Source organism: Aedes albopictus, chromosome 3 (genome assembly GCF_035046485.1).
Source record: "Aedes albopictus strain Foshan chromosome 3, AalbF5, whole genome shotgun sequence".
Lineage (NCBI taxonomy): Eukaryota > Metazoa > Arthropoda > Insecta > Diptera > Culicidae > Aedes > Aedes albopictus.
In genome coordinates, this window is record NC_085138.1 from 406,763,309 (window position 1) to 406,776,194 (window position 12,886).

General features: G+C 37.9%; 1 protein-coding gene and 1 long non-coding RNA gene across 2 annotated transcripts in view; both read left to right on the plus strand.

The window, feature by feature from the left end:
- The window catches only part of LOC134291020 (uncharacterized), a 68,613-nt gene that overhangs the window by 34,868 nt on the left and 20,859 nt on the right, over nucleotides 1-12,886 (plus strand). The gene's annotated exons all lie outside the window — the stretch shown is intronic.
- Nucleotides 5,747-7,126, plus strand: LOC134291977 (uncharacterized). The gene is made up of 3 exons (XR_009999393.1): nucleotides 5,747-6,265; nucleotides 6,335-6,411; nucleotides 6,479-7,126. It is a non-coding gene; the product is annotated as an uncharacterized LOC134291977 (long non-coding RNA).

The window sequence follows — 12,886 nt, forward strand, 5'->3', positions numbered from 1 at the left end:
ACCATAATTTAACTATTGCGGTAAATTGTATGACCTAATTTCTAGGATAATTTTTTGAACACAGAACATCTAAATTTCGAAAAAAAATGCATAAGTTCCTGTGTATATATTCACTGAACAAGAGTGGATAAATAATATTGTAAAACGAAATGTGAGTGATTTGACGCTTTGATCTTAAAGATCATTGGAATTAAATTTCGGATAAGACTAATACACCTAGAATGTCTTACACACATCAATATTACTCAAGAATGATCCATCTTGCTTTGTAGAACAAGTTTGGGCATGTCTTGTTAACGTAGGAAAGCTTGCATGACCAGATTTCTAGGATAATTTGGAAAACCTATAACATGCAAAACAAGCTGTAGTACTGTGTATAGAACCACTAAACTAAAGAATCATTGACCGGAAGTTCCGGATAATAGTAAGGTCAATATCTTTTACACATCGAAATTAATCATACATCATTCATCTTGCTCTGCAGAACCTGCATAGTGCATAGGTATATTTCGTTAGACAGAGTCATGTACAGAGCTCTGGTTGTTGTGGTAGATCATATGGCCCTATCTCCAAGATGATTTGGAAAACCTAGGACATCTAAATTACAAAAAAAATACCTGTAATGCTGCGCATGGGCTCATTGAGCATAAATTGATACGTAGTAATGGTGAAGCAAATGTGAATGCTTGTGTTGATCTTATAGATCACTTGGCCTGAAGTATCGGATGCTATAAATGATGCTAGTTTGTCTTACACTCATCAACATTAATCATGAATGTTCCATCTGGATTTGTAGAACCTGATTGGGTATGTCTCGTTAGCCAGAAATATAAACAATGTTCTGGTTGTTGTGGTAGATCATGTGACCTGATCTCCAGGATGATTTGGTGAACTTTAAATATTTAATTTGTTGGAAATTCAATTGGTTGTACCGCGTATAGCCTCGCAGAACCTAACTTGATAAATAAAATATCCAAAGATACTACCCATACCTTGGTAGATATGATAGACCATTTTGGCTGAAGTTTCGGATGATTTGGAGAGCATAGAACATTACATATCTACCTGACTACAATATTCATGATGAACACAGGCTTATAGAACACGGTTGGATATATGTAGGTGTAAACAATGATTGAAATATTCGGTATTCATTAGATTCGAGAGCATTCTCTTAGAACTGAAAATCACCAAATGTTCTGGATCCCTGGGATGTTTTGATGTAACTGAATATGATCCATAATATTTTTTCCAAATTGTTATCATCTGGTGGCACAACTTTGCCAAAGAAACCATATATCTATCAATTGTCCTTGATTTTATACAGCTCATCATATAAGGTGGGCTAATATGACCCATCCGTCCCGAAAGGGTTAAATCCTTATCTATAATCCCCTGGCATATCATGAGTAATTTCAACATTGTTTTGAGATATTCCAGATCAACAACACTACTCCGGAGACCATAGCTTCAGGTCTATACTTGTGATAATAGATTTTGCCACTACGGTAAGTAGTGTTACATAATCCACTGTTCATAAAAACAGCCACTGTAACTTTCAGAAAACTTACTGAACATGATAGATTACAAATCGTAGCTGTGTATAATGAAAAAGTTACCGTTACACTCGTAGACTTAAGGATCTAAACTCAAGAATAGTTTGGATGACCTAGGATATCCTGAATGACCTGATACTGTCTACTAACCTTTCAGAAAACTTACTGGACATGATAGATAACAAATCGTAGCTTTGTATAATGAAAGAAGTTGCCGTTACACCCGTAGACTTTAGGATCTTATTTCAAGAACAGTTTGGATGACCTAGAATATCCCGACTGATCTGATATTGTCTATTAACCTTTCAGAAGACTTACTGGACATGATAGATTTCAAATCGTAGCTTTGTGCAATAAAAAAGGTACCGTTACACTCGTAGACTTTTGGATCTAAACCCCAGATCAGTTTGGATGACCTAGAATATCCCGACTGATCTGATATTGTTTATCAACCTTTAAGAAGACTTACTGGACATGATAGATCACAAATCGTAGCTTGGTATAATGAAAGAAGTTACCGTTACACTCGAAGACTTTGGGATCCAAACTCGAGAATCTCTGAAGAAACCCCTGTTAGTTCTGGAGCAATTTGTGGAAGAATCCCAGCAAAAATGGCTTGAGAAATTGTAGTATGAATTCCAGGAGAATTTCCAGCAAGAAAATCTATAATAATCTCTGAAGGTATTTAGGAAGAATTCACAAAAGAAATTAATAAAGAAATGAAACCCAGAGATATTTCTGTAGGAATAACTCAGGGAAGTATCATGGATAAATCTCAAGAGGGTCCTCAAGAAATTCTCAAGAGTCCCTTTAAAAAAAATATAGGGGAATCCTGGAGAAAAACCCTAGATAATCTTTGGATAAATTGTTTAAATTATTTCTGGAAAGACTTCCATAGATTTTTTCCCAAGAAATTTCTAGGAGGATCCCCAGAGAAGTCCTTGGAGAAATCCCAACAGGAATTCTTTAAGAAATCCTAAGAGGTAATTGTAAAATTTCTAGAGGAGTTCTTTAGAAATTCCTGGGAAAAGTTCTGCAGGAATACCAACAAGAGTTTCTGGAGCATTCCCACAAGGAGTTTTTGAAGGAATCTTAATAAACTAGGAGCACCACAGAAGGAATACTTGGGGAAGAATTCGGAATGGATTCCCGAAGAAAAAGCAACATTTCTAAAGCAATTTTACCACGAATTCCTGAAGTGTTTCCAATAGGAGTCCTGGGAGAAACTCCAAAAAGAATTTATAAAAAAAACAGCTAGAAATCTCTGGAAAATTTTTGAGAAACGCCTGGAAGAATCCCGGCAGCAACTGCTGAACCATTTGCTGCAGGATATCTTCCTCATAAATCTCATCATAAAATCCTGTAACAATTCCAGCAGGGGGCCATTCATAAATCATGTAGACGAAATTTTGGCCACCTTCCTCAAACCCCACTTCCCCTCGTAGACTTTCGTTCATGCAAAAAAAAAAAATAATATGCATGGTATGTGAAGCCTACGTGGTTTATGAGCGGGTCCCAAGTATTCCTAGAAGAATCCTTGGAGGCACCTTTGGAAAGAAGAAGCAAATTATGAATTTTTCTAGATTGGGACGAGATTCAGTAAAAGAAGTGATTCCTATCCTATCGTCGCATATTTGGGGATGTTTGAGCTATGATCACAACAACAGGAAACTTTCAACGTTTGTTCTGTTCTAGAGTTATGTAACTGGAAAAGTATTTTAGCCATTGACTACTGGGTAAACTTCAGTTAGTAAAAAAGAACCAGTGAATTCTCCTGCAGAAGTCCCTTCTGAATGCCTACTTAAGTTCCTTTTGATTTTTCACGGAAGTTTTTTCTCAGTTTCCTCCTAGAGCTCTTTTTGAGTTTCATTCAGTAAACCTCTCTGGAATTCCTCCATTAGTGTCTTCAGAGATTGATCTAAGAATTCTTTCTGAAATATCTCCAGAGGCTCCTTCGAGAGGCCCCCAGAAGTTCGTACTGGAATTACTCCAACAGTTTTTTTTTCTGGTGTTCTTCAGGAATCAATTCTGGAAACCCTAAAGAAGTTTCTTCTTGGATTCGTCATGAAATTCTTTTAAGGATTTCAATTTTTTTAAATCTTCCAGCAGTTGGGATTTCTTCAAATGTTCTGTGATTTTTCAAGGAGTTTCTTGGATTCCTCCAGAAGCCCCATTCGAGAATTCCCTCAGGAGTTCCTTTACGGATCCTTTACTAATCCACCTGGATAACCCTCTGCGGTTTTTCCAAGTTTTTCCTTCCGATTGTTCCTTAAGAAATATCTTCCAGAATTCACTTTTTCTTTAGAGGCTTTACGGGGCGTCAACAGAATCATCAAGGATCACCTTAAGGATTTCTTCAAGAGTTTTCTAAGATTTTTCAAGAAGTTTCATCTTTTTGAAAATTCCGAAATATCTGCAAGGGCTCCTTACGGAATTCTTCTAAAGATTTCTTCCTGGATTCCCCTGGAAGTATTTTCGGCGATTCCTTCAAGGAGTTCCATCTGGGAGTTCTCAAGAAGTTCCTTCTGAGATGTCTTCAAGAGTTCTATCTTGGATTGATCCAGATGATGTTATTATTATTAGCTTTATTAGGGAGATTTTCAGCCCGATGCTGGTTCATCTCCACCAAATGATGTTTTCTGGACTCTGCTAAGAAATTCTTGTTGTTTTTTTATTATTGACTCTTACCGGGATTCCTCCAGGAATTCCTTCATGATTTTTTCCCATACTTTATGTTGGGATTCTTTCAGGATTTTTTCCGGAGATCGCATCAGAAGTTCCTTGTGGGATCCCTTCAGGAATTTCACACTGGATTTTTTCCAGGTTTCCTCTGCAAGTTCTTTCCGGAATTACTGAAGATGTTCCTTCCAGGCATTCCTTCAGAAATTCCAGGATACTTCTTTAAGGATTTCTCCTACAACTTATTCCGGAATTCTTTTACGAACTCCTTCCAAGAATACTTAGGGATCGCCTTCTAGCGTTCCTCCCCCATCTCCCAACATTTTTTTATGGAATTCCTTCTACAGTTTTGTATAAATCCTCCAGATCTTCGTTCTGGGTTTCCTTCAAATGCTTTTTCTGGGATTACATCTTTCCGGGAATTTCTTCTGGGAATCCCGGCAAAAGTAATTTTAAAGACATTCCTAAAGAAACCCCATTCCCTTAACCCTCGAGCGATCGCGCTGTTGTATTTTGTACAACACGTTGAAAAAATCTCGCATTATGTATTCAGCATTAGCATGATGCTGATGGGGGTGGCAAACAGCGCGACTGCCGGAAGGTTAAGAAACCTTCATATAAATCTCAGAAGGAATTGCTAAAGAAATCACGAAAATATTTCCTAAAGTATTCCTGATATTCTTGGGCCTCTTTAGAAATCTCAGAAAAAAATAGACTCCTGGAAGAATCACAGAAAAACATTTGAAGGATTCTTGGATTGACCCCTGGAAAAATATCAATTGAATCGTCCATATAAAATCGCGTTGGAGTTTTCCAGAGTCACTCTGAAATTTCTCCGGAATGTCAGCACAAACTCCTTGAAAAATCCCAGAATGCTCTTGAAGAAATCGTAAAAGTACTTCTGGAGAAACACCGAAAGAAATCATGATTGAAATTTCCAGAAGGTGGAATCTTTGAAGGAACTTTTGCACAAATCCCAGAAGCATTTCCTGCTCAATCTTAGAAAATCTTGGAGGAATCTCAGAAAGATCTCCAGGAGGTATCCGTAAAAGAACTTCTTAGGGAATCTTCTGAAGAAACCCTTAAAAAAAACTCCATTGGGAATCTCAGAAAGAACTCCTTGAAAAATTACAGAAAAAACTTTTGAAGCGTTTCCGGAATGAACTGCTGGAGGAATTCTTAAACGAGGAAATCCTAAAATTACATTAATCGAAAAATCTCATAAAAAGCTCGCAGTGGAATTCTGGAAGAAATTGCTGGAGAAACCGAGGAAGGAACTCCTGGAGGAATCCCAGGAGCAGCTCCAAGTAACATATTAAGGTTTGTTCGGCTTCATAAGAGATCTTCAAGACGAATTTTATAAAACTGATTTGTACATCAAAACCATTTGATAACCTCTTTAAGAGCATCTTCCGGCTAAGTGGACCTCTCTCTGAGAGGTTTTGCAAACCACATTAAGAGTAGTAATCAAACTGTTTTAAAACTTAGTTTAAAATTTTTCAATTCTCGAAAAGAGGTTATGATGATTGTTGTTGTTTTTTTTCAACAAAAACTATGACAGCTCAAGATGCAGAAAAGCTTCTTCGATGGCACGTAAAGTTCAGGAGGATACATCATTCGTAAGTAAAAAGCGATCATTTCAAAGTAATATTTTAGTAATTATTGTGTTGGTAGGCTTACGCACATCCAATTTTACCGTGAATATTGGGGTTGCAGAAACATAAAATTAATGCGCATCAAAATTGGTGAATGTAACGGAGAAGCCCCTCGTCGCGTCGACGCCTCAAAAAATACGCATCGCTCCAACAATTGATCTGTCAACATCGGTTGTCACTGTCATGGTGACTGTCACGGAGCGACAGGAGGATGACTTGAACAAATTGTAGCAGAGAGAGCGAAATCGTTTAAGCCACCCGGTGAAAATATTTCTAGCTATTCGATCGTAAATAATCTAAACTTTATCCTAATTTGTTCTAACAATAAGCAAAATTCAGTGCATTTGCAGAATCAGAATTCGCACTAAGAAATATGTATGTGTCCTATACTGAATTGTTTATCTAATGCTTGAACTCCTAATATTGATCGATTACAATTTGCAGTTGCAGTTAGGCCCTAAGCTATCAGTGAAATCGAACCTAAACACCTTTCCAATAGAATTATTCAGGAAAGCTCTGAGGTAATTTCCCACTAAGTACATCATGATAACAGTTATTATAAGTTAAAGATGAATTTGCACCATTTAGGTTCTTGCTTGCTACAGCGTTCTTTGTGACACGATCCATAAAAGCGGTCCTGGATCTCACCAAAAATGTAAGAAACATATGACATGACGGCAATGAATTTATTAAAAATATATTCTCATTTTAGCTTAAAGCTACACCCACAATCAAAGGTTTGCTTCATTAAGATTTGGTGAAACGTCACTCATAGTGAATATTATCATCTTGGAATGAAATAAATCAATCTGTTTATTTAGTAAAACTATCTTGAATTACAAGAAAACTCAGCTGAGAGTTTTTATTTATGTGAGCGTGTTATGGAAATGGCGCAAACCATCAATTCATTGCTTATTTGAGTTAATTATTCAATATGGCGACGATCATAACTAGCGAAAATAGAACGAAAGCAAGTTTACTTTTATGATGACCACAATAAACCTGGCAGTGTCGTAGTTTCTGCTGTTCCACTAACAGATGTCGGTACTTATCGAACGGATCGCCATCTGTTGAAAGTTAGAACAGTTTTATTGTAGTAATAATGAATGCCAGAAGGTTTACATATCGAAGAGTATTGTTTACTCTTAAAATCTGCCTTTATGGATATCTTCAAGAATACTATATAGCATTTCATCAATAGTTTTCATAAAAGTAGTCATAAAAGTGTGAGTTCTACTTATTGCTGTAATAAAACCCTAATAAAAATCAAACAAAACCAATCTGCAATGGAATTGTTACTTAAGAGGAGACCCCACCAGTTAGTCATAAGGGCAAATGTCTTGAAATCCCGCTTCAACAGTGCTTCAGAACTTCAGACGCACACATCTCAAGAAGCAAGCTTAAATCAACAGAGCATTTTATTATTCTGTTCTTGCTCACTTGTAATAAGTTTGAAATGAGAAGCTCAGGTGTGCTGGTTTTGTCTACGAAGAGATTTGTGCCCTCGAAATCGTGGCTAGATGCCAAAGTCGGCCATTTTGGGATTCTAACAAGTCTGTCCTTAAGAGATTCCTCAAAGTGTTCCTTTCGAGACTTCTCCATTCGATAATTCCACTTTCCGAGATTTCTCCAGGAGATTGCTTTTTGAGGTTGACCAAAAGTTCCATCTGGGATTCCTCATTGAGTTTCTTCTTTCATTCCTCTAGAAATTCCTTCTGAAACTCCTCAAGGAGTTCCTTATGGGATTCCCCAAAGAGTTTCTTCTTAGAATCCTCCTTATGAGGATTGCTTCTGTTCTGTTCTGAGCAGCTATTTCTGGGATTCCTCCAAAAGTTTTTCCAGGACTCCTTCAAGAGTTCCTTCACGAGAAGCATTCCAAGAGATATTCCGGAATTGTTAGTGGAATCCCGGTATTCCTGGAGGAATCCTAGACACAATTCCCGGAGGAATCTAAGAAGCAATTCATTTCGTAACGAATTTCTGGAGAAATATCTTAATGAATCGTTGGAGGAATCTTAGAAGAAATACGTGTAGGAATCTCGGTAACAAATTCCAGAAATAGCTCACTGAGGAATTTCAGTAAGAATTTCTGGAGAAATCTCGGAACAAACTCCTGGAGGAATCCCGGAACTCGTGAAGCAATCTCGGAAGAAATCTTAAGAGGCATCCCGGAAAGAGTTCCCAAATGAATCCCAGTAACTCCTGAATGACTCCAGATGTAACCTATGTAACCAATATAAGTTCCTGGAAGAACCATAGAGAAAACATGTAAAGGAATCCACATTAATCGAAAAAATCTTATGAAAAGCTCGTAGAAATTGGAAGAAATTGCTGGAGAAACCGAGGAACTCCTGAAGGAATCCCAGGAGCAGCTCCTAGGGCAGTGGTGCTCAGGCTGGAGGATACCGCGGGCCAAATTTGCAATTCGGGATCAACCTGCGGGCCGCATAAAACATCGATCCACAAAAACAACAAAAAGAACAATTCTAAAGCATATTTATTAAAAATCTGAACTGTTCAATTTAGATTCATAAGTTTGGTTGAGAAAAACGTTTGAGCTTCAAATTGAAATTCAAACAAAAAAATTAAAAGTTGCCCCTAGAATTGCCTTGAAGCCACTTCAAGAACTTGTCAAGCAGCTTTTACAAGAATTTCTTTTGAATCCCTCCAAAAAGGTTAGCTGGATTTTCTTCTGAAATTTCTTGTGGAGTTGCTCCAGAAGGTTTTTGAGAAATTTCTTGAAGTTTCTTTTAGTTTTTCTAGAATTCTCTTGGAACACCTTGCAACTCCTCTTGGATTTGCCTTTGGAACTGCCCTGAAATTACTTCAGGAATTCCTCATTAATCGTTTCCAAGAATTTCTCCTAGAATAGCTTCCAAATTTTTCCGAAAATTTTCCAGGAGTTTCTTGAAGATTTTAGTAAATTCTTTCCATAAGTCTCTTCTGAAGTTATTAAATTTCTTCAAAAATTAAATTTCTAACAATTGTTTCCGGAAGTTTCTTCAACATTATCTTCTAAAGTTGCTGCATAAGTTGCTTCAAATATATTGTTCAAATTTTCCTCAGGCGTTCTAGGCATCTTTTGTGTCTTGATGCAAAAGGGAATCTTGTTTGTAGTTACTCCTGAAAATTCTCTTTTTGTTGCTCGAGGAATTTATTCTGAAGTTGTTTAAGAAATTTCTGTTAGAGTGGCACCAGAACATTTTTCTTAGGAGATGCTCCTATAATTTCCATGCAGTATCGCCACAACTTTCTCATTATGTTTCTTCAGGTTTATTTTCTCCAGGAATATTTGAGTTTCTCCATATATTTCGCTTAGAGTTGCTTAGGATTTTTCTCCAATAATGTTTCCTGGAGTTTTTCCAAAAATGTATCCAAAAGTTTCTCTAAAAGGGCACTGGAGACGCTTTCGGAGTCTCGCCTGAGATTTTTTTTCTTTAAGTTCGTTCAGGAGTTTCACTTGGACAATTCAAATTGGATTCGTAAGTTTTGTCTCGAAAAATGTGTGAGCCTTATAATAGAAATTTAAACAAACAGTGGAAATTAAACAATATTGGCAACCAAGTTGAGATTTTTTGAGAATTTTGTCAAAAACTTCGTGCTTTGTGTTTTTATGTTCTTCGGAAAGGCGAAATGTGAAATATTTTCTCAGCGTTGCATTGACTGCGCTTAAAAACTGCAACTTATTTTTAAATTATTCAAGATTACATTTTTAACAAACTTTCATTTGATTCATACCACTTTTAAATAAGCTTCGTAACTTAGATGAAATGCCGAAATATTTCGGAGTTGCGGTTTCGAATCTTACCAGAACGGATTGTTCTTTTTGTTTATTTACCATTTAATTTGTGTTCAACACTGTGAAAATTGATCAGTATTTTTTTGTTTGATTTCTTAATAAATTTAACGAGTTATTTCAAATAATCGTTCAAAAATTTCGATTCGTCTTAAAGTACTCCGCGGGCCGCATCTTAAGGCTTGGAGGGCCGCAGGATGAGCACCACTATTTTAAGGAAACTGTACTGCCCCTCTTGGCATGTCAGTCCCATGTTGTTTCTAATGCGAATCATATTTTTGTCCCCCACGAGCCCATTTATAATAAATTTGATATTTGTCTCGCCTCATTTCACAGCTCAAACTGCCACGAATAGTTTATGCATCACATGGATACATTTTTTTTTGAAAACAATTGGAGTTATAGTGCAAAAAGTAGGTACTTTGAAAAACAACATGGGACTGACATGCGAAGAGGGGAAGTGTAGTTCTTTTACAATATTTTTTAACATGATATATTGTCGCGCTTATCTTTTACTAGAGTCTGGCGGCGGTCGCTCGCAAGGCATACCGCCGCAGTGGCAGTCGCAAGGCAAAACAAAAGAAAATATCTTCCCGCCAAAAACAAAAGCATGTGGGTTTCGTGAAGTGACAGGTATTTATAAATGTATTTGTGATAAACGGTAAGAGTGGCTCACTGGAATGAGTGTGCTTGCTGTCAAATTCCATATAATGTAATTAAATACTTTTAAATCTGGTGACTATCGCGCTTATAACAGAAGCCAGAGGCATTCTGATTTTTCATGAGACCCATAATAGAAGCTAATTCTTAAATAAGTTATTGATACCAAATTAGTCATGAGGCGATAGACGAGGAGTAAGAATAAAATCGATCATTAATGGTCGGTGTTCTTCCAGTGTCGATTATTAGTACAGCCTACTCATCCTAAACGATGAAAAAAATCCGATCGTTCAGTATACTAACACTTCAACACCTTAAACATGAGAGCTAGAATATGGAATTCTAGACAACTTTAGTTGATTTGATTGATTTGTCTTTATTGAAGAGACTTACAGCCCACAACTTTAGTCAAACAATTGTCAGGCGATTCATGACATCCTAATTTGAGACTTAGCATACTTGCAAATACTTGTCAGATTGTTATTTGGTATAGGGCACTGCATTGTTTTGATTTAGTATGGGATTTTGACGTTTCTTGGCCTTGTTGTTTACATAATTTCTGTAAGAGTGAAAGAGAAGGAGAGAATTTCATGCAGTGCCCTATGGCTTATCGCTTGGACTGCCTGCTGCTGCACAGTGGTCCGCTTTTGACCAAAAGCTAGTCAAAACCTTTTATTCAAAACTTTATAAAAATCTGGAAATCTATCGCAAGTTTTCGCAAAGTATTTTTTTATGGTTTCGACCGCCCTCGTACCACTACTGTGTGCTATGCTGAAGGTTCGTCGCTTACTATACAAATTTATCGTTCTCTGTCCTTCCGTTTCCAGTAACCATTGCTATCTACAAGCCATATTATGTAGTCTTCTATCTTACAGCGAGTGTGGCTTATACAGCCGTGACAGCAAAATGACAACTTTTTGCTGTTTCGATATACAGCTGCTTCCATCAAAACCACATCCGCCTTCAAATTGCTCGCTCGATGAGTACATAATTGACTTTACACCGTCACTAGCAGAATAACCCTATCTATACCGGGTAAAACAAACTATTCGACCCTCATCGTATCGCACTTTTTTGCAGCATTTCTTTCTAGGCACTTAAGCCCAAGCCTATTAGGTCTTTACGCCTGGTGCACTATGTGGCAGGCACGGGGCGTCACACTTGGATCGGTACCACGAACCACGTGTTCCTTCGCGATCCGCCAGCTATACCTAGGTAATTTTTAATTGTTGTTGCAATTGGCAAAGAAGGGCAAAGAACCTTTTCAAGGTCTGACCGTGGTCGTGCTGTAGCATCTGCCATAAGTAATTGTCACGGAACGGTGATTTTCGATTTTGGAAATCCCGTTCCCTTCTCAATGACTATTGGACTCATGTTGAATCATACACCCATACTTCCGTTGGACAGAACAAACAGCACTCGTCGATTAACTGCAAATCGTTGGGCCCAATGTGGCACATTCGTAAAATCAAATGAACGCATTCACTTTCGGTGGAAGCAAAGCGCCTTCCATAGGCAACATTAACCTTTAAAAATCGAACATCAAAAACGCGCTAATTTAGCATCTGCGGGGCGCCGCCGCCGCCACCACCGGGTTTCTGAATTTCTCATCGCATTCAGGTTTGTTTCGCTCGACTAACTCCGTAATTGGCCGACTGACTCTTCTGAGAGTTGGTTAAACTTCCAAATTGATCCATTATTGGATTTTTTTTTCTTTCAATTTGCAATCGTGGCCTGCAATGGAGCTGCTCCATTTTCGAATTGCGCTCCCGTGCCTATGTAAGGATGCTCTAAAATATTTGATTATACTGGAACTCCAATAATCATCTATAGAAAATGATGTAGAAGCTGTATTTATCTAATTAAAACAGTAGGCTCCTCTTCATTGTATTCCTCTAATATGTAAAATCTGTGGCATCCCTATTCATCACTGCGATCTGAGCTGTGTTATGCTTCGTCAACGAATGGACTCAAACGCCACACCCAAGACCAAGTCGAATCATCGAAGAACCGAAACCCAAACAAAATATGTCGTCAGATTTTGCGGTCTAAAATTCGGTTGAAATGCTTCCGCCGGGGCCCCTGCCTGATGTCTAACTGTCGCAGCGCACCGGTCTATCTCCATCTCTGAATGCGGCTACAAAACTGGAACAATTTGCAACCTTTTCGCGTTTCCCAGGGTCTGATTTCTCCATATCAAAATATCCGACGCCACTATTGTTTACTATATAGCGGTGCGCGCGCGCCGTGATTTTGCGCATTTATGCGCCGTTTGCGATTGCTGTGACGAGTGTCGGGTGTAACGAGCCGACGATTATTTGCATAGTTGGGTTTGCTTTGGTTCATGTGCGACGGAAAAAATATGGTCGCAACGCTATTATACTACGGTACTTTTCTGCCTGAAATCACATAATTGACCCATATGAATAGGAAACTCAGCAAAGACGAGACTGATATCTGCATACATCCAGTTCACATCTTCAAACTTCACTGGTATTGGGATTCTACTAGAAGCTGTTTCGAGAGTTTTGCCAAAGATA